Source organism: Hemitrygon akajei, chromosome 5 (assembly GCF_048418815.1).
Source record: "Hemitrygon akajei chromosome 5, sHemAka1.3, whole genome shotgun sequence".
Lineage (NCBI taxonomy): Eukaryota > Metazoa > Chordata > Chondrichthyes > Myliobatiformes > Dasyatidae > Hemitrygon > Hemitrygon akajei.
The window spans coordinates 69,345,453-69,369,856 of NC_133128.1; the positions used below are offsets into that span (position 1 = coordinate 69,345,453).

Here is a 24,404-nt window from a genome sequence, read left to right on the forward strand (position 1 = left end):
AGCAAGTGACAGAGAAATACTGGTAGAGGCAGTATCAATGGAGATGTAACAGTGAGGAATAAGAGGAAGCAAAGAGCAAAGGTGGATAAAAGTAAAGTAACAAAAATATCAGAATCAGAATCACCGGCATGTGACGTGAAATTTGTTAACTTAGAAGCAGCAGTTCAATGCAATACATAATCTAGCAGAGAGAAAAAATAATAAATAAAATAAAAATAATAACAATAAATAAACTGGTAAATCAATTATGTATATTGAATAGATTAAAAAACTGTGCAAAAATCAGAAATACTGTATATTTTTTAAAAAGTGAGGTAGTGTCTGTAGGGCTTCAATTTCTGCCCTATGTTCGTTTGGAAGAGAGACAACCAACACCTGATTATAGTGAAACGTGGCTTTATTGCCGAATCGTAACTGGCACAGCGAGTACACGGCGTCGCTGGAGAAGGCGCGTTCTGCCTTCCCCTTACATTCTACTCTTATTTATACCCCTTTTCCCCATTCCAACCCCTCGCTACACATATTTGGTAAGGCCGAACTTTGTTGTACATATTAGGTAATATCGGGCACTTGTGTCCCCCTTATTGGCCCGATGCCATTCACTCACGAGTTACCTGTTTCTTTTGTTTATTGAATCGCGTGACACTAGCAGTTTCGGTGTAGCGGAATCCCCAGTTTCGCTTCCTCCCTCCCTTGTACTCCTGTCTCCTAATATCACGTGAGCCACTCCTGACCTGTAGTGGCAGTCTCGAATTAACCCTAACATTAACCCTAACATGTCCAAAGATTCAATGTCCATTTAGGAATCAGATGGCAGAGGGGAAGAAGCTGTTTCTGAATCACTGTGTGCCTTCAGGCTTCTGTACCTCCTACCTGCTGGTAACAGTGAGAAAAGGGCATGCCCTGGGTGCTGGAGATCCTTAATAATGGACACCGCTCCTTGACAATGTCCTGGGTACTTTGTAGGCTAGTACCCAAGATGGAGCTGAGTAGATTTACAACCTTCTGCAGCTTCTTTCGGTCCTGTGCAGTAGCCCCTCCATACCAGACAGTGATATAGCCTGTCAGAATGCTCTCCACAGTACAACCATAGAAGTTTTTGAGTGTATTTGTGACATGCTGTTTTACCTTATTTATAACTACATTGATATGTTTGGTTAGGGGGCATCTATCTTGAAAAGCTGCACTCCTTCTTATGCAGGTATTCTCATAATGCTTTTGAATAAGATTTAAACTCAGGAATGCTAAAGGAAAGGTGATTTAGTTCTACCAATTACAGTAGAACTTATTGGTGGTATCCCTATATGACTCCTAACTGTGTCCTCCTTAATGACAGAAGTCATGGATTTGCAAAATGCAGTTGTGTTGTAGTGTCCTTGATGAATAATTGCCATTATGTTTTGTGCACTCCAGCTAACGTACTGGTGCTGAAGGAAATCAGTGTTTTGGATGATAGATACAGTACCAATCAAGTGCATGGCTTGCTGTCAATGGTGTTGAGTTTCTTATCGGTTGCTAGAGCTGCAGTCATTAAGGCAAGAGGAAGCCACTTTATCATACTAACTTTTGTCTTATAGATGATGAAAGGCATTGGGGTTCAGTAAGTAAGTCACTTGCTGCAGGATATCTTAACCTCTGATCTCCTCCTGCAGACACAATGTTTAGAGGGCTAGGTCAGTCAAGTTTATAGTAAGTGACCCTGTTGTGAAACTCAATGATATTGATTTTGCTGGTCAACATTGAAGTATTTGAATTCTTCTTCCTTGGAGATGTCATCATCTAGCACCTAAAGGTCGTAGTGATCCTTACCACATATCAAACCTTATTTATTTATTTATTTATTTATTTATTTGTCTGTCTGTCTGTCTGTCTATCAATCTAGCAATACAGTGCAGAGTTGTCACTTTGATCTACACCACCCCAGCAACCCTGACAAATCCTATTAACCCTAACCCAATCACAGGACAATTTATCATGCCAGTTAACTTAACTGGTACATCTTTGGACTGTGGGAAGATACCAGAGGACCCAGAGAAAACACAAGTATTCCACGGGGAGGATGTACAAAGACTCCTTACAGAACGGCACTGGAGTTGAACTCTGAACTCCAGAACACCCTGAGCGTAATAGTGTTGTGCTAACTGCTATGTTCTTGCCTGAACATTGATTAGCTCTTGCTGCATTCACAAATAGACTTCTTCATTTCCTGAGGAACAATAAATCTTTGGAACTCACTTCCCAAGATAGTTTTAGAGGTGGGGTATTTCAATATATTCCAGATGGGGATTAATAGACTTTTGAACAATGCAGTGATGTTGAAAAAACTGGAGAGCATTTAGGAAAGGGTTGGACCAACTATAATTGTATCGAATAGCAGAATAGAATCGAGGGGCAAGTGGGTCTATTTTTACTCCTTTTTTCTCAAGCTCTTATGGAATTAATCATATATCTCCACTCTCTATCCTCTCCTATCAGATTCTGTCTTCTCTAGCCCTTTATCTTTATCAGCAATCAACTTCCCAGCTCTTCACTTCTCCCCCTCACCTTCTCCTGGTTTCATCTAGCATCTACCACCTTGTACTTTTGCCTCCCAAACTCCCACTTCTTACTCTGACCTCTTTTTTTCCAGCCCAAAACATAGACCGTTTATTCTTTTCCATAGATGCTGCCTGGCCCTCTGAGTTCCTCCAGCATTTTGTGCATTTTGCTCTGGAATTCCAGCATCTGCAGATTTTCTCATGTTTGTGATATATCTCCACTTCTGACTTGGAACTAAATGATTTACTTACCAAATCAGAGCCTTCTACCTTAGCACAAAATACGAACGCAACCATTATAGTTCTATGCTCGATTAATTTTTCTTCCGTTTCAGCAAGACCAGGCTTGCATGTATTCTGTCTTGGTGTCAGGGGAAGTTACTTGTCTCTGCTTTGCAATTTAGATCTTTATGATCTGAAGCAGTAATGGGGTCTGTAAGGAGTCTAGAATTGAGTGGTTCTGGCTGAACCCAATGTGAACATTGATATTTTGGTGAGCAAGTGTTATTTGCTAGCACTATTAATAACTTGACTTTCATTTGTGTTTTTGAAAGAGACAATTGGTTTTGTCTTTCAGTCTCTTGAGTAGAACGGATGAATGCTCTTGTGATTATTAGCGGTAGTGTGCCTGGAAGTGCAATTAATTTTCGGTTGAACTTTCTGAAAATGCAATTCCTTTTCATGGGAAGTCAAAACAAAAAATCAGTTGTGCTTTCTATATCTGTTTTCCTAGTGAAATACAGTACTAGTTTTATATGAGCAATGTATTTGGAGGATTGCTGTTATAGTTTGGGCTACATATTTTGTTATTATCACAAATGATACAATTAAAAGTTGTTGCACAAGCAAAGCTATCTGTATCAATTTTGGATTGTCTTCCTGGGAAATGGTGTTTTAAGAAAGGCACTTGATTTTCACCAAGTAGGGGATATTAAAGAGTTGCATTTAGACAGATTCAGTGGCTTTTTCAACTTCTGTTTCCCATGTTACTATTGCAAAGAATGTTGCAATAAAATGGAAAACAGCTACTAAAGTTTCTGATGGGTTGCACTTTTTTCTCCTATGTAGTTAGCCAAAAACCAACATTGTAAATTTCTGCAAGGATGCGAATCGTTATCATGAATGTCATTTAAAAAAATTTATTAGGAAACTGGAGCATATCCTTCTGCACAATTTTTAAAGGTATTTCAATTATTTTTAATAGGGTTTCAAAGTTCAAAGTAAATTTATTATCAAAGTACAAATACTGCAGTTGCCATATACCCTGAGATTCTTTTTTTAGTGGCATTCAGAGTAATTGCAAAGAAACACAATAGGATCTATGAAAAAATGTGCACGACAGAGACGGACAAACAACCAATGTGGAAAAGACAACAAATTGTGCAAATACAAAAAAAAAGAATAATAAATAAGTAATGAATATCGAGAACATGAGTTGTAGAGTAATTAAAACTGAGTCCATAGGTTGCGGAATCAGTTCAGTGTTGGGGTGAGTGACGTTGTCCCCTCTGGTTCAGAAGCCTGATGGTTCATGGGTACTGTCTGTTCCTGAACCCGGTGTTGTGGAACTTAATGCTCCTGTACCTCCTTCCTGATGGCAGCAGTGAGAACACAGCATGTTCTGGATGGCGGGGGCAAATGATGATGGCCTGCGACTTCACTCCTTGTTAATGTGCTCAGATGGTGGGCAGTGTTTTACCTGTGATGGAATGGGCCGTATCCACTACTTCTTATAGATTTCCCATCAAGAGTATGGTCTTTTTCTAGGCGATTGACTTTCATATTATAAACACTTGTTTTTGTGCTTACACACTGCTGTTAAATGTGAAAATACCCTCGAAAGCCAAACTATTTTAAAAATACATTCTTAAACAACTGCCCTCTACACTGGTTCATAGCAGATTATACATTTGGTGATATGCTCATGAGTCTGAGTGGAAACAATGTTGTACCCCGCGTTGCTGCCAAAGGAGAAACTCTCCCATATAAAATTCAACAAATGTGAAAACTATTTTATCTATATTTGGTAATTGTTTTATTTATTTGGCTGTGAATAAATTGGAATGAGAAAATATTTGATTGAATTGCTTAAGCCCTTTGTTGAAATAGCTGATTGAACCACTTAAGCCCTGTTATTAATAATTGTTTATAACGAGGTATTGTTGAATGAGTTTTTGAATTTTATTTAAAAAGAAACTTTGGAGTTCCATTGCTAGAACTAATGAGAAACCCAACTTTACGAGCTTTGGTTTGCCTGTGTTATTTATTATATCTGTGTGTAGGACTCTGCTGTTTTCAAGTTCACAATTAGATTATAAATGAGAGAGCTAACTCCTCCTTCCCATCTTTTGATCTTATTTGTCAGTATCTTCTTCAATCAGCACCTCCTCCTGTCCCTTCTCTTATCCATCTATTCACCTTCTGCTATATTTCTTCTGATCTTCTTTCTCCACTCACCTGTTTCCCCATACCTTTCCTATCTTTCCCTGTCTGCCTTTCCATTAGATAGCAACCCTTTGATTTATTTGTCTCCCATCTCACCCTTGATGTTAATCATTCCCACCCTTCCATTTCCCAAAACCTCGGCCAGTATCTTATACTTGATCTGATTTCCAATGTGCAAATGTCACAGACTATGAATATTGGCATGTGGAATTATTTATACCTTGCCAGTTTATCCTAAAGGCAGTACTGTAGCGGTGTGTTACACACAGCGCTGGAATAACGACACGCAGACGGTGAGTTGCAGTTGCGTAAAAGATTTATTCAAACTTCGCGGCCTCGCTTTTAAGCCTTCCCGTTTCCGCCCTCCCCGGGCGGGAATGCTGTAGGGGGCGCATATTCACAGTCCCTTCCCACGCGCGGGCTTTCCCCCATGCTGGTGAAGAAGGCCTTTTTGGGGCCGGCCTCTCTGCCGGCGCGCACCATTTTGTGAGCCGGTTCGAGTGCACTGGAAAGTGGGTCACCACATAACACCCCCCCAGAACCGGCGATACACCCCCCAATGTCCACAGTCTGAGTCGGCCTCTGTTTGGGAGGTCGGCCTCTGCGCCGTGGTGCCTGAGCTCCGACCGGCTGCGCCACGTCCACATGGGCCGGTTTGAGTCAGTCCACTGTGAAAACCTCCACTTTCCCCCCAATGTCCAGCACGAATGTGGACCCGTTGTTCCCGATCACCTTAAACGGCCCCTCGTAGGGCCGCTGTAGCGGTGCCCGATGTCCACCCCGCCGTACAAAAACAAACTTACAGTGCTGCAGGTCTTTGGGTACGCAGGTCGGGCTCTGTCCATGCTGTGAAGTGGGTATGGGGGTCAGGTTACCGAGCCTCTCATGTAGTCTGTCCAGGACTGCTGTGGGTTCTTCCTCTTGCCCCCTTGGGGCTGGTATGAACTCTCCTGGGATGACCAGGGGTGCGCTGTCCACCAACTCGGCCGACGAGGTGCGCAGATCCTCTTTGGGTGCCGTGCGGATTCCGAGCAGGACCCAGGGAAGTTCGTCCACCCAGTTAGGTCCTTTCAGGCGGGCCATGAGAGCCGACTTCAGGTGACGGTGGAAATGCTCCACTAGTCCATTCGATTGTGGGTGGTAGGCAGTTGTGTGGTGTAGCTGTGTTCCCAAAAGGCTGGCCATAGCTGACCACAGGCTGGAGGTGAACTGGGCGCCTCTGTCGGAGGTAATGTGGGCCGGTACACCAAAGCGAGATACCCAGGTTGCAATCAGTGCCCGGGCGCAAGATTCGGAGGTGGTGTCGGTGAGCGGGACTGCCTCTGGCCATCTTATGAACCGGTCTACGATAGTTAGGAGGTGCCACACTCCTCGTGACACTGGCAGGGGCCCCACGATATCCACATGAATGTGGTTGAAACGCCTGCGGGTGGGTTCGAACTGCTGTGGCAGGACTTTGGTGTGCCGCTGCACCTTGGCTGTTTGGCACTGCATGCACGTTTTGGCCCATTCACTGACCTGCTTGTGGAGTCCGTGCCAAACGAACCTGTTGGAGACTATGCGGAACTGTTGTGCTGATGGAGGGGTGTGCTAAGTTGTGAATGGAGTTGAAAACTCGCCACTGCCGGGACGATGGGGCGGGGTTGGCCAGTAGCTACGTCACAGAGTAGGGTCCTCTCACCTGGGCCTACAGGGAAGTCTTGGAGCTGCAAACCGGAGACTGAAGTTCTGTAAATAGGGATCTCATCATCTGCCTGCTGCGCCTCCACCAGCGCTGAATAGTCCACCCCCTAGGACAGGGCCTGGATGGTAGGTCTGGAGAGTGCGTCCGCCATGATGTTGTCCTTTCCCGAGACATGCCAGATGTCCGTTGTGTATTCGGAGATGTAGGACAGATGGCGCTGTTGGCGGGACGACCAGGGATCGGACACCTTTGTGAATGTAAAGGTAAGCGGTTTGTGGTCCGTGAACGCGGTGAAGGGCCTACCTTCTAAGAAGTACCTGAAATGCCGGATTGCCAGGTGTAGTGCCAACAGCTCCCGGTTGAAAGCACTGTATTTGAGTTCGGGTGGTCGTAGGTGTTTGCTGAAGAATGCCAGGGGTTGCCAGTGACCCTCGATGAGTTGTTCCAGCACTCCACTGACTGTTGTGTTGAATGCATCCACTGTGAGGGCAGTAGGGACGTCTGTTCTGGGGTGCACTAGCATCGCGGCGTTTGCCAAGGCTTCTTTGGTTTTAACGAAAGTGGCTGCGGCCTCTTCGTCCCAGGTAATGTCCTTGCCCTTACCCAACATCAGGGTGAACAGGGGGCGCGTGATTCGGGCTGCTGAGGGGAGGAAGTGGTGGTAGAAATTCACCATACCCACGAATTCCTGCAGGCCTTTGAGTGTGTTGGGTCGGGGGAAGTGGCGGACCGCGTCTATCTTGGCGGGTAGAGGGGTTGCCCCGTCTTTAGTAATCCTGTGGCCCAGGAAGTTGATGGTGTCAAGTCTGAACTGGCATTTGGCTGGGTTAATTGTTAGGCTGTATTCACTCAGTCGGGCGTAGAGTTGACGGAGGTGGGACAGATGCTTCTGACGACTACTGCTGGCTATGAGGATGTTGTCCAAATAGATGAAAGCGAAGTCCAGGTCGTGTCTCACCGTGTCCATGAGCTGCTAGAACCTCTGTGCGGCATTCTTTAGGCCGAACGGGATTCGGAGGAATTTGAAAAGGCGGAACAGAGTGATGAGTGCTGTTTTGGGGATGTCGTCCGGATGCATCGGGATTTGATGGTATCCCCGGACGAGGTCTACCTTGGAAAAGATCCTTGCGTCTTGCAGGTTTGCTGCAAAGTCCTGAATGTGCGGCACAGGGTAGCGGTCCGGTGTGGTAGCCTCGTTCAGCCTGCGGTAGCGGCCACATGGTCTCCAGTCCCCTGTTGCCTTGGGCACCATTTGCAGGGGGGAGGCCCATGGGCTGTCGGACCGCCGTATGATCCCCAATTCCTCCATCCTCTTGAACTCCTCCTTCGCCAGTCGGAGCTTGTCTGGGGGAAGCCTTCAAGCCTTCGGGCATGGAGGGGTGGTCCCTGGGTTGGGATGTGGTGCTGTACTCCATGTCTGGACATGGCTGCCATGAACTGCGGTGCCAGAACTGATGGGAAATCCGCCAGGACTCTGGTGAATTTGTTGTTGGACAGCATGATGGAGTCCAGGTGTGGGGCTGGCAACTTGGCTTCACCCAGGGAAAACGTTTGAAAAGTCTTGGTGTGGACTAGTCTCTTCCCTTGCAGGTTGACCAGCAGGCTGTGAGCTCGCAAAAAATCCACCCCCAGGAGTGGTTGGGCCACAGTGGCCAGTGTTAAGTCCCACGTGAACCGGCTGGAGCCAAACTGTAGGCGCACCGTACGGGTGCCGTAGGTCCGTATTGTGCTGCCGTTCGCGGCCTTCAGGGTGGGTCCCGATTCTCTGTACGGGTGTCGTAACTCGTCGGAGGTAAGATGCTGGTCTCGGCTCCGGTGTCGACCAAAAAGCGGTGTCCCGACTGTTTGTCCCAGACATACAGGAGGCTATCCTGATGGTCAGTCGCCGTAGCCATCAGCGGCGGCTGGCCTTGGCGTTTCCCAGGAACTTGCAGGGCGGGCTACAGCGGTGGGCTTCTGTGCCCCACCGCTTGTGGTAGAAGCACCATTGTTCGTTGGCCTCTGCACTCCTGCCTCTGGGTTGTGTGGGCTCTGCTGCCAGGCCTGGTCTGGTCTGCTGTTGGGCACGTGGCTTGGTGATCTGTACGACGGACGCCCCACTCTCTTTCTTGGCTTTCCACAGCACATCTGCCTGGGCCGCCACCTTCCGGGGGTCACTGAAATCTGCGTCGGACAGCAGCAGGAGTATGTCCTCAGGCAGCTGCTCCAGGAACACCTGCTCAAACATGAGGCAGGGCTTGTATCCTTCAGACAGGGCCAGCATCTCGTTCATTAATGCCGACGGCGGCCTGTCTCCCAAACCATCCAGGTGTAGTAAGTGGGCAGCTCGCTCGTGCCGTGAGAGTCTGAAAGTCCTTATGAGCAGAGCTTTGAATGCTGTGTATTTGCCGTCCTCCAGGGGTGACTGTATGAACTCCTCAACCTGGGCGGCTGTCTTCTAGTCGAGGGAGCTCACCATGTAGTAGTAACGTGTGGAATCCGAGGTTATCTGCTGAATGTGGAATTGGGCTTCTGCTTGTTGGAACCACAGGTGAGGTCGAAGCGTCCAGAAGCTTGGCAGTTTTAACGAAACTGCATAAACAGATGCGGCGTCGTTCATCTCCGGTCCAAATATTGTTTGGGCCGCCGGGGTCACCAATTGTAGCGGTGTGTTACACACAGCGCTGGAATAACGACACGCAGACGGTGAGTTGCAGTTGCGTAAAAGATTTATTCAAACTTCGTGGCCTCGCTTTTAAGCCTTCCCGTTTCCGCCCTCCCCGGGTGGGAATGCTGCAGAGGGCGCATATTCACAGTCCCTTCCCGCGCGCGGGCTTTTCTCCTTGCTGGTGAAGAAGGCCTGGCGCCCTTTATGGGGCCGGCCTCTCTGCCAGCGTGCGCCATTTTGTGAGCCGGTTTGAGTGCGCAGGAAAGTGGGTCACCACAGTACTACAATATATACGTTATGATAATAAAACAACTTGTAAAATTTGTTTCGGTGCTTCTTTTGAACATGGGCATGCCCTTGTGTCGAAGGAGCATCTTCACGAAGCTTACCAGTGTGTGGGGATTAAACTACCATAGTTGTACAAAACTCCCACTTGGGGATCTGGTAGCTGACTGCACACTAAGTAAGCTTCCTTACTCTGTGATGGTCAGAAGTTGAATAATATCATTAACCTAATGGTTGGCTCAAATTACCCTACTTCTTAATTATGAGCTTAACCCCATGCACTCACAGCCCAGTGGTCATTCTGCTGATGATTATAATTTTCATCTTCTCAATACTGATCAGATCATTCCATTCTGAATGTAGCCTCTGTCTTAGCGGTCAATCCAAGACATCTGTTACTGACCAGGGCACTCCTTTCAGATTCAATATCTGAGAGTCAGACTGTCCATGACCATATTCTACTCATTGTTAACATTTGTCTCCCCGGTTTCCCCTTTGTCCCCTAGCTGATGTTTAAATGATCTCTTTCACAGGCTGCAAATCTTGTTAGTCATATTGCCAGACCACCAGCCCGTGAGTGTGCAAGTTTATCTTAAACTCTGTTATTTCCCTCAATTTTTTATCCAATTAACATTTGGTCTTACTGTAATTTCAATATATTACTGATCTACAATTAAGTTACATCCTGTGTTGTAACATGTATCAGATGACTGTGCATGTTTTTCTACAGGTATTCACTTTTGCTCCATTCAACTGCCACCGCATTTTGATTGTACTACGTTTATCCATGTGTAAACCCGTCGAAATATAATTCTGTTTTGCTTTTGGCCATGATTGCACAGAGGTCTCTTGATGAGAAATGTTCTTGGCTTTATTAGCATTTTGAAGAGGTTGTGAATGCTTGAATTTCAACAATGATCTGAGAATTAACTTTTCTTAAAACTTTTGCGTATGAATCCCAATTTGTGGAACAAAGCTTATTACTTTTTTGCTCTTTTGGCATTTCCTTCAGTTCACTGCCTGCTTTTTAAAGGCTTCTTTTAAGGCCCTTGAACTCTAATATGCTCTGAGCATATGTATTATGCATGACCAATTTTCAAACGTCTAGAAGACAAAATTGCTTTTGTTATTACAGCCACCAAACTATTTTAATGGTGGTTTAGTTAAATGAGTTCCTGCTAGAGATTTAGCTACAATTGCTCCCCAGTCCAATTTAAATGGTAGAAAGGTCATGATGGTTCCCTAGAGCAATATATTGCGACAATTGGGACCCTCATTGAGTCTAAAGCACCAAATGAAAGTATGTGACAACATAATTACAAGCTCTGTAGGAAATATATGGCCTCTCTATGTAGTGTAGTGATTTTACAAGTTGCACATTTGTTCTCCCAGTCCACTGCAGTTAATGAAACACACTTCTTGACTGTTGATAATCAAATGAAAATAAAACAAAAAGCAGATGATGGAAATCTAAAATGTAAACAGAAGTTGAAGGAAATACTCAGCAGGTTAGGCGCATCTGTTGGAAGAGGAGTTAAAATTTCAAAGACCGTGGAAGTGGGAAAGAGACAACTGAAGCTTATTAAGCTGCAGGGATGGGGTGGAAGTGCGGATGTCACTGCTAAACTGCAGGGATGGGGTGGAAGTTAGCATGGGGGTAAACAGTAAACTAGGTTATCTGGCCAATGAGTGAATGGGAGTTGTTAGAGGAAAAGTAATATTGGGCCAACTGCTGGAGGGGTTTGAGAGAGGGGTAGGGAGTCAATATTGTGGCTTATAGGCAGTAGGTCCTGTAGTATCTAAAATCTGACAAACATTTGTTGCAAGTTTTATGAAACAATATGACAAGGTCATGGGAACATTATTGTCAGCACAAGCCAAATCTACTGAAGGAGTTTCTAGTCATCCCATTAGTTATACAATAATTACAAAATCAAAGTTTTTTTGTCAAAATTGATGTGTTGCTGTGAGTTCCATAAAACTTACGCAGAAGCAGCTTTGTGAAGCCAGATATAGCTCCTCTGGAGAGAGTCCTGAGAGAAGAACAGTAAGCTACTAAAAGGAAAGTATGTGCAGTTTTTGTATTTTAATAATTTGGATGAAAATGTAGGTGGTCTGATTAGTAAGTTTGGAGATGATACAAAATTCGTTGGAGTTTTGGACAGTATGGAATTTTATCAAAGTATACAGTATGAAGGATACATTATATTTTCGTCAGAAATTTGAACAAGAAATAATAAATGAAGTGTAATCTGGAAAAGGAACTGCTGAAATTTGTGAGGTCAAGTGCAACTGGAAACTACACAACAAATTGCAGGAACCTTTGGAGCATTGATGTACTGAGTGATTTTGGGATGCAAGCATATAACCCTACCAAAAGTAGTGACATTTTTGGGTAGTGCGGTAAAGGTGGTATTCTGCATGTTAGCCTTCATCAGTCAAGGCTTTCAATTAGACAGCTGACAAGTATGCTGCAGCTGTATACATCTTGGGGTTAGGCTACATTTGGAACATTGTGTGCAGTTCTGGTTGCCACACTAGAGGAAGAATGTGGAATTTATACAGAGGGCGCAGAGTGGATAACGAGCATGTTATCTGGATTGGAGTGCATTAACTATAAGGAGGGGTTGGACAAACTTGGAATGTTTTTTCTCTGCAACAATGGAGATTGAGGGGCAACTTGATAGAAGTGCACAAAATTATTGAAGGTGTAGATAGAATAGGTATCCAGATCCCTTTTCCCAGGGTAGAAATGTCTAATATTGTGTACAATGCCTAATAGCATTTTTATAGTATTAAGATATAATTTCATGCTCTAATGGTATTTTCGTCTGTATTTCTTTATTCTCAGGATATGTTTAGCATACTTCATTTTCAATTAAGAACTTGACATTGCAATAAATAGCAAATTAAAGATCTCCCCTGTAAATTTCTTGATGTTGTAGATTATTTTCATTTTGGGACTCTGGAGTAATCGGGCAATTGTAGATTATGTTAGAAGACTGAATAGCCATTGTCTGCAAAAGATGGTAGTTCTTGATGAAGTATATTTCAATATTTCTGCAATAAACATACAGAAACTTGCTTAAGTGTCATTCTTCATCAGTATGCCTAGTGCAGAGCATTTTTCACTGGAATATAGTTTACTCAAGACAAGAATTATATTTTAATTGTTGAAGAAACCTAGATGATGCCAGCAAGACTCCATTTATTGCCTACCGCTGGCTACAAGGAAACAGGATGGAGGTCTTATTGCTACAATAAGTGTATGGGACATTGGAAAAAATGTTGAATTTCCCCATGGGGATGAATAAAGTATCTATCTATCTATTTTTCTACTCATAGTGATTCCAGGATATTTGCTGACCAATAATAGATAAGTGAAGAGATGGTTCCCTGTTGAATAGTATGTGACTGAAAGAGACTATTAATAACAATATTCACTCAATATTGCTGCTATTGTTGTCTCAGTGTTAGGAGTCACAGGAAAGAGAAACAGTTGCTTTACTGCATTGGATCAGTTAGTGTTTCACAACAAGTAGACCACCTTCAGCCTATGTGATCTTTCCATCTAGTCCTTCTTGATGACTCTAAATGGTTATGTGCTAATCTGTTGGCATTTGTTTGGTTAGGAAAATGAATATTTATTTGAATGCTGTAATGAGGAAGAGGTTATAATGCTCTAAACTATGGTGCAAAACCCATAATCTATTTTGATACTTCACAAAGTCCTGGTGCTCATCTGTGATTTTTCATTGGACTGCTCAAGTACAAACTTTTTCTTCCGACTAATCAGATGGCGGCTCAAATATGGGAGCTTGCATGAATCAAAGAAACAGTGATGATGTGAATATAACAGTGGATGATTAAATATAGAAAAGAGCAAGTGAGCAATGAAGATAAAAATGAGATCCAGGAGACATGAAGACTACCATATAACCATATAACAATCACAGCACGGAAACAGGCCATTCCGGCCCTCCTAGTCCGTGCCGAACTCTTAATCTCACCTAGTCCCACCTACCCGCACTCAGCCCATAACCCTCCACTCCTTTCCTATCCATATACCTATCCAATTTTACCTTAAATGACACAACTGAACTGGCCTCTACTACTTCTACAGGAAGCTCATTCCACACAGCTATCACTCTCTGAGTAAAGAAATACCCCCTCGTGTTTCCCTTAAACTTTTGCCCCCTAACTCTCAAATCATGTCCTCTCGTTTGAATCTCCCCTACTCTCAATGGAAACAGCCTATTCACGTCAACTCTATCTATCCCTCTCAACATTTTAAATACCTCGATCAAATCCCCCCTCAACCTTCTACGCTCCAATGAATAGAGACCTAACTTGTTCAACCTTTCTCTGTAACTTAAGTGCTGAAACCCAGGTAACATCCTAGTAAATCGTCTCTGCACTCTCTCTAATTTATTGATATCTTTCCTATAATTCGGTGACCAGAACTGTACACAATACTCCAAATTTGGCCTTACCAATGCCTTGTACAATTTTAACATTACATCCCAACTTCTGTACTCAATGCTCTGATTTATAAAGGCCAGCGTTCCAAAAGCCTTCTTCACCACCCTATCTACATGAGACTCCACCTTCAGGGAACTATGCACTGTTATTCCTAGATCTCTCTGTTCCACTGCATTCCTCAATGCCCTACCATTTACCCTGTATGTTCTATTTGGATTATTCCTGCCAAAATGTAGAACCTCACACTTCTCAGCATTAAACTCCATCTGCCAACGTTCAGCCCATTCTTCTAACCGGCATAAATCTCCCTGCAAGCTTTGAAAACCCACCTCATTATCCACAACACCTCCTACCTTAGTATCATCAGCATACTTACTAATCCAATTTACCACCCCATCATCCAGATCATTTATGTATATTACAAACAACATTGGGCCCAAAACAGATCCCTGAGGCACCCCGCTAGTCACCGGCCTCCATCCCGATAAACAATTATCCACCACTACTCTCTGGCATCTCCCATCTAGCCACTGTTGAATCCATTTTATTACTCCAGCATTAATACCTAACGACTGAACCTTCTTAACTAACCTTCCATGTGGAACTTTGTCAAAGGCCTTGCTGAAGTCCATATAGACTACATCCACTGCCTTACCCTCGTCAACATTCCTCGTAACTACTTCAAAAAATTCAATAAGGTTTGTCAAACATGACCTTCCACGCACAAATCCATGCTGGCTACTCCTAATCAGATCCTGTCTATCCAGATAATTATAAATACTATCTCTAAGAATACTTTCCATTAATTTACCCACCACTGATGTCAAACTGACAGGTCTATAATTGCCAGGCTTACTTCTAGAACCCTTTTTAAACAATGGAACCACATGAGCAATACGCCAATCCTCCGGCACAATCCCTGTTTCTAATGACATCTGAAAGATCTCCGTCAGAGCTCCTGCTATCTCTACACAAACTTCCCTCAAGGTCCTGGGGAATATCCGGTCAGGACCCGGAGATTTATCCACTTTTAAATTTCTTAAAAGTGCCAGTACTTCCACCTCTTTAATTGTCATAGGTTCCATAACTTCCTTACTTGTTTCCCACACCTTACACCATTCAATATCCTTCTCCTTAGTGAATACCGAAGAGAAGAAATCGTTCAAAATCTCTCCCATCTCCCTCGGCTCCACACATAGCTGACCACCCTGATTCTCTAAGGGACCAATTTTATCCCTCACTATCCTCTTGCTTTTAATATAACTGTAGAAGCCTTTCGGATTTACTTCCACCTTATTTGCCAAACCAAACTCGTAACTTCTTTTAGCTTTTCTAATCTCTTTCTTAAGTTTCCTTTTACATTCTTTATATTCCTCGAGCAATTCCTTTACTCCATGCTGCCTATATCTATTGTAGACATCCCTCTTTTTTTGAACCAAGTTTCTAATATCCCTTGAAAACCATGGCGCTTTCAAACCTTTAACCTTTCCTTTCAACCGAACAGGAACATAAAGATTCTGTACCCTCATAATTTCACCCTTAAATGACCTCCATTTCTCTATTACATCCTTCCCATAAAACAACTTGACCCATTCCACTCTCTCTAAATCCCTGCGCATCTCCTCAAAGTTAGCCTTTCTCCAATCAAAAATCTCAACTCTAGGTCCAGTCCTGTCCTTCTCCATAATTATATTGAAGCTAATGCTATTGTGATCACTGGACCCGAAGTGCTCCCCAACACATACATCTGTCAGCTGACCTATCGCATTCCCTAACAGGAGATCCAACACTGCCCCATCTCTAGTCGGTACTTCTATGTATTGTTGCAAAAAGCTATCCTGCACACATTTCACAAACTCTAAACCATCCAGCCCTTTTACAGAATGAGCTTCCCAATCTATGTGTGGAAAATTAAAATCTCCCACAATCACCACCTTGTGTTTACTACAAATATCTGCTATCTCCTTACACATTTGCTCTTCCAACTCACGCTCCCCATTAGGTGGCCTATAATACACTCCTATCAGTGTTACTACACCTTTCCCATTCCTCAATTCCACCCAAATAGCCTCCCTAGAGGAGCTCTGTAATCTATCCTTCCAAAGCACCGCCATAAGATTTTCTCGGACAAGCAATGCAACACCTCCTCCTCTGGCCCCTCCTACTCTATCACACCTGAAGCAACTAAATCCAGGAATATTTAGTTGCCAATCACACCCTTCCTGCAACCATGTTTCACTAATAGCTACAACATCATAATTCCAGGTATCAATCCACACTTTAAGCTCATCCACCTTTCTTACAATGCTCCTAGCATTAAAATAGATACATTTAAGATACTCTCCACCTCCTCCTCTCTTTTCATCCCTAGCAATGCATTCAAATTTATTATCCTTTTCTTTCTTCTCCCCTACAACTTCGGGCTGAGCGCATCCCTCCTCCATCACCTGCCTGTCCTCCCTCACACACGGTCTACTTACTTGCTCTACTGGTGAACTAACCTCCTCTCCCATAGTTTCCTCAAATTGATTTCCGCCCCCCCATCTTACTAGTTTAAAGTCTGCCCCGTAGCCCTAGCAAACCTCCCCGCTAGGATATTGGTCCCCCCAGGATTCAAGTGTAACCCGTCCTTCTTGAACAGGTCACGCCTGCCCCAGAAGAGGTCCCAATGATCCAGAAACTTGAATCCCTGCCCCCTGCTCCAATCCCTCAACCACGCATTCATCCTCCACCTAATTCCATTCCTACTCTCACTGTCGCGTGGCACAGGCAGTAATCCCGAGATTACTACCTTTGCGGTCCTTCTTCTTAACTGCCTTCCTAACTCCCTATACTCTCGTTTCAGGACCTCTTCCCCTTTCCTACCTATGTCATTGGAACCTACATGTACCACGACCTCTGGCTCCTCACCCTCCCACTTCAGGATATCTTGGACGCGATCAGAAACGTCCCGGACCCTGGCACCAGGGAGGCAAACTACCATCCGGGACTCCCGATCACCTCCACAGAACCGCCTGTCTGAACCCCTGACTATCGAGTCCCCTGTTACTATGGTCCTCTTTCTTCTATCCCTATCCTTCTGAGCTACAGGGCCGTCCTCTGTGCCGGAGGCCCGGCCACTGTCACTTCCTCCAGGTAGGCTGTCCCCCCCAACAGTACTCAAACATGAGTACTTATTGTCAAGGGGTACAGCCACTGGGGTACTCTCTAGTACCTGCCCCTTCCCCTTCCTGACCGTGACCCACCTATCTGCCTCCCGTGGCCCCGGAGTGACCACCTGCCTGTAACTCCTCTCTATCACCTCCTCACTCTCCCTGACCAGGCGAAGGTCATCGAGCTGCAGCTCCAGTTCCCTAATTCGGTCCCTCAGGAGCTGCAGTTTGGCGCACCTGGCGCAGATGTGGACGTCCGGGAGGCTCGGAGACTCCAGAATCTCCCACATCCGACACCGAGAACAACAAGCTGCCCTCACACTCATACTTCCCGAATAACTGAAAATAACAAGAACTAAAAGATAAGCCTACTGTGCCCTCTTCCGCCTAAGCCCTCTGAGCCCAAGCCCTACACTCTGCTCCCGACTCACTCCGCTGCCCGCAAACGAAGCTGCCCGCTGCTTAAGGCTGCGTTCTTTTTATATCTTCCCTCCTTCCCAGGCCTCCTTCACGCGCCTGCGCAGTCCCGCCTCTCAGAACTCCGATCTGAGAAGCAATTTGAAAATGGCCGCCGCCGCACTTCTTCTCAAAGCCTCGCTGTCCTCTTCCAAAAGAGAACTGCCTCACTCCTTCTCTCCTTTTTATATCTTCCCTCCTTCCCAGGCCTCCTTCACGCGCCTGCGCAGTCCCGCCTCTCAGAACTCCGATCTGAGAAGCAATTTGAAAATGGCCGCCGCCGCACTTCTTCTCAAAGCCTCGCTGTCCTCTTCCAAAAGAAGACTACTGCTTTGTTTAATTATAGTTGTTTGTCATAATTTGTTTAATTATGTTTAAAACTTTCAGAATGATTTTGAATTCAAAGTTCAAAGTAAATTTACTATCAAAGAACATACAGTTGCAAGAAAAGGTTTGTGAACCCTTTGCAATTACCTGGTTTTCTGTATTAATTACTCATAAAATGTGGTCTGATCTTTGTCTAAGTCACAATAATAGACAAACACAATCTGCCTAAACTAATAACACTGATAATTGTACTTCTTCTTGTCAATACTGAATACACCATTTAAACCATGGCAGTCTAGGTTCGTAAAAGCTACTCTCCCTAGCAGTGGGCGTCCTGCAAAGATCACACCAAGAGCACAACGTGCAAAGCTAAAGGAGGTGAAAAAGATCCCATGGGTAGCAGAAAAAGACCTGCAGAAATCTCTAGAACTTGCTAAAGTCTCTGTTCATGTGTCCACTATAAGAAAAACACTGAACAAAAATTGTGTTCATGAAAGGACATCATGGAGAAAACCATTCTCTCTAAAAAATTACATTGCCGCATGTCTTAAGTTTGCCAAAAAACACCTGGATGTTCCACAATGCTTCTGGGACAATGTTCTGTGGATAGATGAGGCAAAAGTTGAACTTCCTGGCAGAAAGGCAAACAGCTATGTTTGGAGGGAAAAGAACACTGCATACCAACACCAAAACATTATCCCAACTGTGAAGCATGGTGGAATGAACATCCTGGTTTGGGGCTACTTTACTGTCTCAGGGCCCGGACAGCTTGCAATCATTGAGGGAACAATGAATTCAAAATTGTATCGAGACATTTTACAGGAGAATGTCAGGGTAGTAGCCCATCATTTGATGCTTAATAGAAGTTGGATATTGCAACAAAACAATGATCTGAAACACAAGAGTAAATCAACAACAGAATGGTTTAAAAAGAAGAAAATTTAGTTTTTGGAATGGCCGAGTCAGAGCAGCTCTTAACGCATTGAGATGCTGTGGTATGACCTGAAGAGGGCTGTTCATCCCCTGTTGAGGACTGGCTCGTAGACCTCAGGTTTCCACCTCCTGTAGACAATAATCAGCTCCTTGGTTTTGCTGACATTGAGGGAAAGGTTGTTGTTGTGGCACCACTCAGCCAGATTTTCAATCTCCCTCCTATATGCTGATTTGTCACTAACTTTGATTCAGCCAATGGCAGTGGTGTCATCAACAAACTTCAATATGGCACCAGAGATGTGCTTAATGGAAAGAGGTTCTACATGATTACTCCAGTCTTTTTCTCCTAAGTTTCTTTTGAAGTGGATGTAAGTTCTAATGGCAAGGGAACCTGTTAAGTGAGTGGCACTGTCCCCATGGTATCAAGCTTATTAAGTATTGTTATGATACTCTCCTTGTTTGATGCACATTTCAATATACTTTTGGCTTGAGCATTGAAGATGGTGGCTGGATATTGAGGTTGCAATGTCCCTGGATTCCTTTGGTGTTGTTATAAATACTATCATTCAGATAAAAAGGGCTATTAACAGACATCCTTTATTGAAGATAGCCAATGTCAACATAAACATACCACATAGTCATCTTGGTTGTTGAATGGTATCCATTTTCATGTACACCAGAGAGAGATGAAAATTGAAGTCCAAATGCCCAGTATTCAAGCTCCACTCTGCACTTATGGTCACTGTTTTGATATGATTGTTGTAGCTTAGCTTCTGGTCAATTGTGACCACCACAGTGAGATAAGAAAGAGGATCAGAAGTAGGCCAGTCTTCTCCTTGTGACTTCTTTGCCATTCAATAGAATCACAACTAATTTCTTACTTCATTGTCCTACCTTCCTGCAAATGCCCTTTAGTTTCTTTAATGACTAAATAATTGTCAGTCTCTCTCTTGGATGTTTTCAGTATCTCAGCCTCCATGGCCCACTGGTGTAGAATTCCAATGATATATCTTTGTGAAGGAATTTCTAATCATGCCTATCCTGAATAGATGACCAGTCAAACTGAGACTGTGATCTTTGATTCTGGATACCACAGCCATGGCAAATCTACATCTGTCCTGTCAAGCGCTGTATTAAGAACACTTCTCATTTTTCAAAACTCAACAGGGTACAGGCCATGTCTGCTGGTAACAACAAGCCTGCAGTTCCAGGATTCAATCTGCAGTTCTTCTAATGTAAAAATCTTCCCTTGCATAGAGAGACTTGTAAATGAGGTTACACTCAACCCCAAACTATTGGATCAAGTCTCTCCTCTTCACTCAAATCCTTTTAGAGAAAAGACAAATTTACCCATTTTCCTTGCAAAGCACTTGCTGCACCAGCATGTTAACTTCCAATGAGTTGTTTACAAGGACATTCTAGTTCAAAACACCAACGTTTGTAACATTTCACCATTTAGAAAGCACTTGCCTTCCTATTATTTTCTACTAAAGTGGTTGATTGTATATTTTTCAATGTTCTATTTTGTCTGTCCTTGTCCATTCATGTACGCCTCACTGCATCCTCTTCACAGCCCACAGCACCATGTAGCTTTATATCATCATGAATATATATGGAAGGAGAAATGATCCTCTCATTCAAATTTATAGATGTAGATTTGACATCACTGCTGTTTAAAATCTGAGGCTAGTTTCCTGTTTAAAAACAGCAGCAGTCATATGGATACCTAAGGAAAGCAAGGTAAACTGCCTCAATGATTATCAACTGGTTGCACTCATATCTACTGTGATGAAGTGCTTCGAGAGGTTGGTTATGACTAGAATTAACCCTTGCCCGAGCAAGGACCTGATATACTGCAACTTGCCAACCACCACAACAGTTCTACAACAGATGTAGTCTCACTGGCTCTCCACTCAGCTTTGAAGCACCTACACTACAGCAAAATCTACATCAGGCTGCTGTTTATTTATTACAGCTCAGCATTTAGTTCATTACATCCTGAGTATTAATCAGCAAGCTTGTAAACCTGGGCCTTTATACCTCCTCTGAAATAGGATCCTCAACTTCCTCATCAGGGGATCACAGTACTGTACTTAACAGATTGGTAATAACATCTTCTCACTGCCAATCAACACAGTCACACCATAAGGATGCGTGCTTAGCCCACCACTCTGCTCTGTGTATGCTCATAACTGTGTGGCTAAGCATAGTTCAAATACCATCTATAATTTCGCAGATAACGCTACAGTTGTTGATAAAATCTCAGATGGCAGCGAGGAGGTATACAAGAGTGGGATAGATCAGCTATCTGAGTGGTGCAAGACCCAAGGAATTGATTGTGGACTTCAGGAAGGGGAATTTGGGAGAACACATACCAGTCCTCATTAAGGGGTCACCATGGAAAGAGTGAGCATCTTCAAGTTTCTGGGTGTCAATATCTTACTGGTTTTATCCTGGGACTAACATATTGATGCAATCACAAAGAAGACACACTCTTGGCTCTACTTCATTAGGAGCCTGAGGAAATGTGGTATGTCACCAAAGACTTGCAAATTTATATATATGTACAGTGGAGATCATTCTGGCTGGTTGCAACATACCCTCAATGCAAAGGAATATATGAGGCTGCGGAGGATTTTAGATGCAGCCAGCCACTTACTAGGCCCAACTCTCACCACTATCAAGGACATCTTCAAGATACAGTGTCTCAACAAGGCGGGATCCTCACCATCCAGCACATGCCCTTTTCTCATTACTACCAACAGGGAGGAGGTAGAGAAGCCTGTAGAACCACTCCCAACAATTTAGAGACAGCTTCTTTCCTTCCTCGATCAGATTTCTGAATGGACAATGAATCCATGAATGCTACTCCATTATTTCTTTTTTGCAGTATTATTTATTTTGTAATTGATAGTCATTTTATGTTTTGGCACTTTATCACTGTTGCAAAATAGTAAGTTTCATATAATCTAAGACCGTTTATAAATCCGATTGTAATTCTGAGATTCTCTTCTGGTGTGGGGGATTCAGCCTTTATTGCAATTGAATAGTAATTATTTGGCACTTTATTGCTCTAATGTTCCCAATCATTTGCCAGCATTAGATACTCTCCAGATTCTGCTGCAGGGCAGCATATGATGTTTCAGATGAAATGTGAATGGAGGGAGAATCATTTGCTGTAATATTTGCATTAGCATTGAAGCAGCTGGAAATAGATGAGTCAAGACTGTTTCTCTGAGTTACTTCTACATGGTTATCTAGGGCCTGAGATGACTTGTCACTAATAGTCATAACCATTTGTAGATTGGATGTAGTTAGGCAATATTTTACAGAACTATCTTGATGCTAGAGGCACGATTTGATTATGGACGTACCCAATTTGAGTCATGGAGAAACGTCACATGTAGCATCATGATTGCTTTGGATGAAGCATTGATTTCCCAGGAGTCATCACAGAAATGTTTCTTTCAGAATCTTGAAACCCTGTTGACTTAAAAAGAAGCATCTGTTTCATTCCTAAGAAAGCAAATCCAATCTTGCTGGTGGTGAATGTGATGCCTGTTTACAAATTTGGTTTGGATAGAGTCTATGAAGCTTTTGGCTTTACAGCATCTTGTCATTCTGTAGAAATTTCACTAGCCTGTCCTGGCACTGGAGACAGAGTTAAGTAAAAGGCAGCTGTGATGTACTTTTATGTTGCAGTATGATTCATTGGTTAATGAAAAATATGTGCTGGACTAACCCTGTAATGTAAATAATTGGGATAGTTGTGTATATATAGGAACACATTGCCCTCAGTGAAGATTGAATTAGGTTGTGTTAAAGGATTGCACAATTCTTAGTATCTGCAGCAGTGCAGTCAGAGTGAGGCTGCTTCGGTAAGGATGCTCCAGTTTAGTACCTCAGGAGGAAGAAATAGCAGCAATAAAAAGCTGAAAAATTGCATGATGCATAAAATATAACAGCAAAATTTTAACTAAATTCATCAAAATTGCATAAATACAGCTTTCTAGCCACCTACTGGGCTTCCTAAAGCTGGTTTTGCTTTTATTGCAGTTTTGGTTAGCCAACATAAAACAGATAAAATTGTCACTGAATATACAGAAGTGGTCAAAATTAGAGAAAGGTCACTTGGCCAGAGCCAGATACACTAAATGCACTAAGCTTCAGTATTCTGGGACAGAAATCAGCTGGAGAATGCAAGTGATACAGGAAGTTGTTTCTCTTTCTCATGGTAGAAGTGGTTCCCTAATGGATCCAACTATGATGTTGGACAGGCTGGAGCAGACACCGGCTCAGAGTAGGCTTACAGTAGGTGTGGTTGGGTCAGGTATGGGTTGGGTTTTTAATTTTGTGCCAGAGCAGATGCCTAGACATGATGGGAAATGAGATGCTTTGCCTACACCATTGTCATCTTATTTGAGTGCATACACCCTGTTCTAGGCCTAATACTTTAAACACAGCAGTCAGGAGAATAGTCATTTATTTTGGGGACTGAGACAGGCTGGTAGAATGGTGCACAAATGTCAGATGAAATTGAATACAGAAAGGTGCAAAGTGTTGGAAATATTAATGTCAATGATCATGTGTTTAATTATAAAGGTACATAAATAAAGGAGGGAATATGGAATCTCAAAAAAACTAAATTAACTTTTCATCACTGTACTATAAGAAGGATGAGAAGACCCTGATGAGAGTACTGATAAAATTTATTAGAGAATTAGCCAGGGATGAAGGGGTTCAGTTCCATGGCTAAGCCAAAGAACCTTACTCTCCCTTGAAGAGGAAAAACTAAAAAGAAATTGGATGGAAACATTAGCAGTTGTAAAGACAGAGGAAATATTTCCAATGACAAAAGGGTCAATTATCAGATTTTTAAGAAAAATTTTAAGATAATTTACAGATAAATGACATGAGAAAGATGTTTATCAAATAATGAGAACTCACTGTGTGGAAAGGTGGTGGAGGTAAATTCAGTTGTTGCTTTTAAATACTTGAGAGAAAAAGTTACAGAGCTACAGGAGAGGAGCTGGGAATTGGACCAGCTGGATTGCCATTGTGGATGTCCCACCCAGATATAATGAACCGAATGGCCATATTCCATTGTATTGCTGTAAATTATACAAGAATGTATAAGTGAAACTAGAAAATGGATTGAGCACTTATTTTACAATAAGCCCAGTCCAAAGCAGAAAGTTCACACTTGACATGAATAGGTATTAACTCATAGGGAAATTATCAAGATTGTTCCAATCTTCTACTGAAATGAATGCCGTATAAGCTAGAGATACCTGATAGTGATCAGAAGAGGAATTGTTGTAAGTATTGAGGAATGGAGTGGAATCTGTGACTGTCATTGGTTATATATCATACCATGAAGTACAGTATATCATATGTATCTGCCACTGAGACCTACCACCTGAATAGTCATCCGCTAATAATTGTCAGCCAAGGAA

The 24,404-nt window shown here is 43.2% G+C and overlaps 1 protein-coding gene across 9 annotated transcripts in view; it reads left to right on the forward strand.

Moving 5' to 3' along the window:
* Window positions 1-24,404, forward strand: part of tiam1a (TIAM Rac1 associated GEF 1a) — a 313,320-nt gene that overhangs the window by 259,519 nt on the left and 29,397 nt on the right. The gene's annotated exons all lie outside the window — the stretch shown is intronic.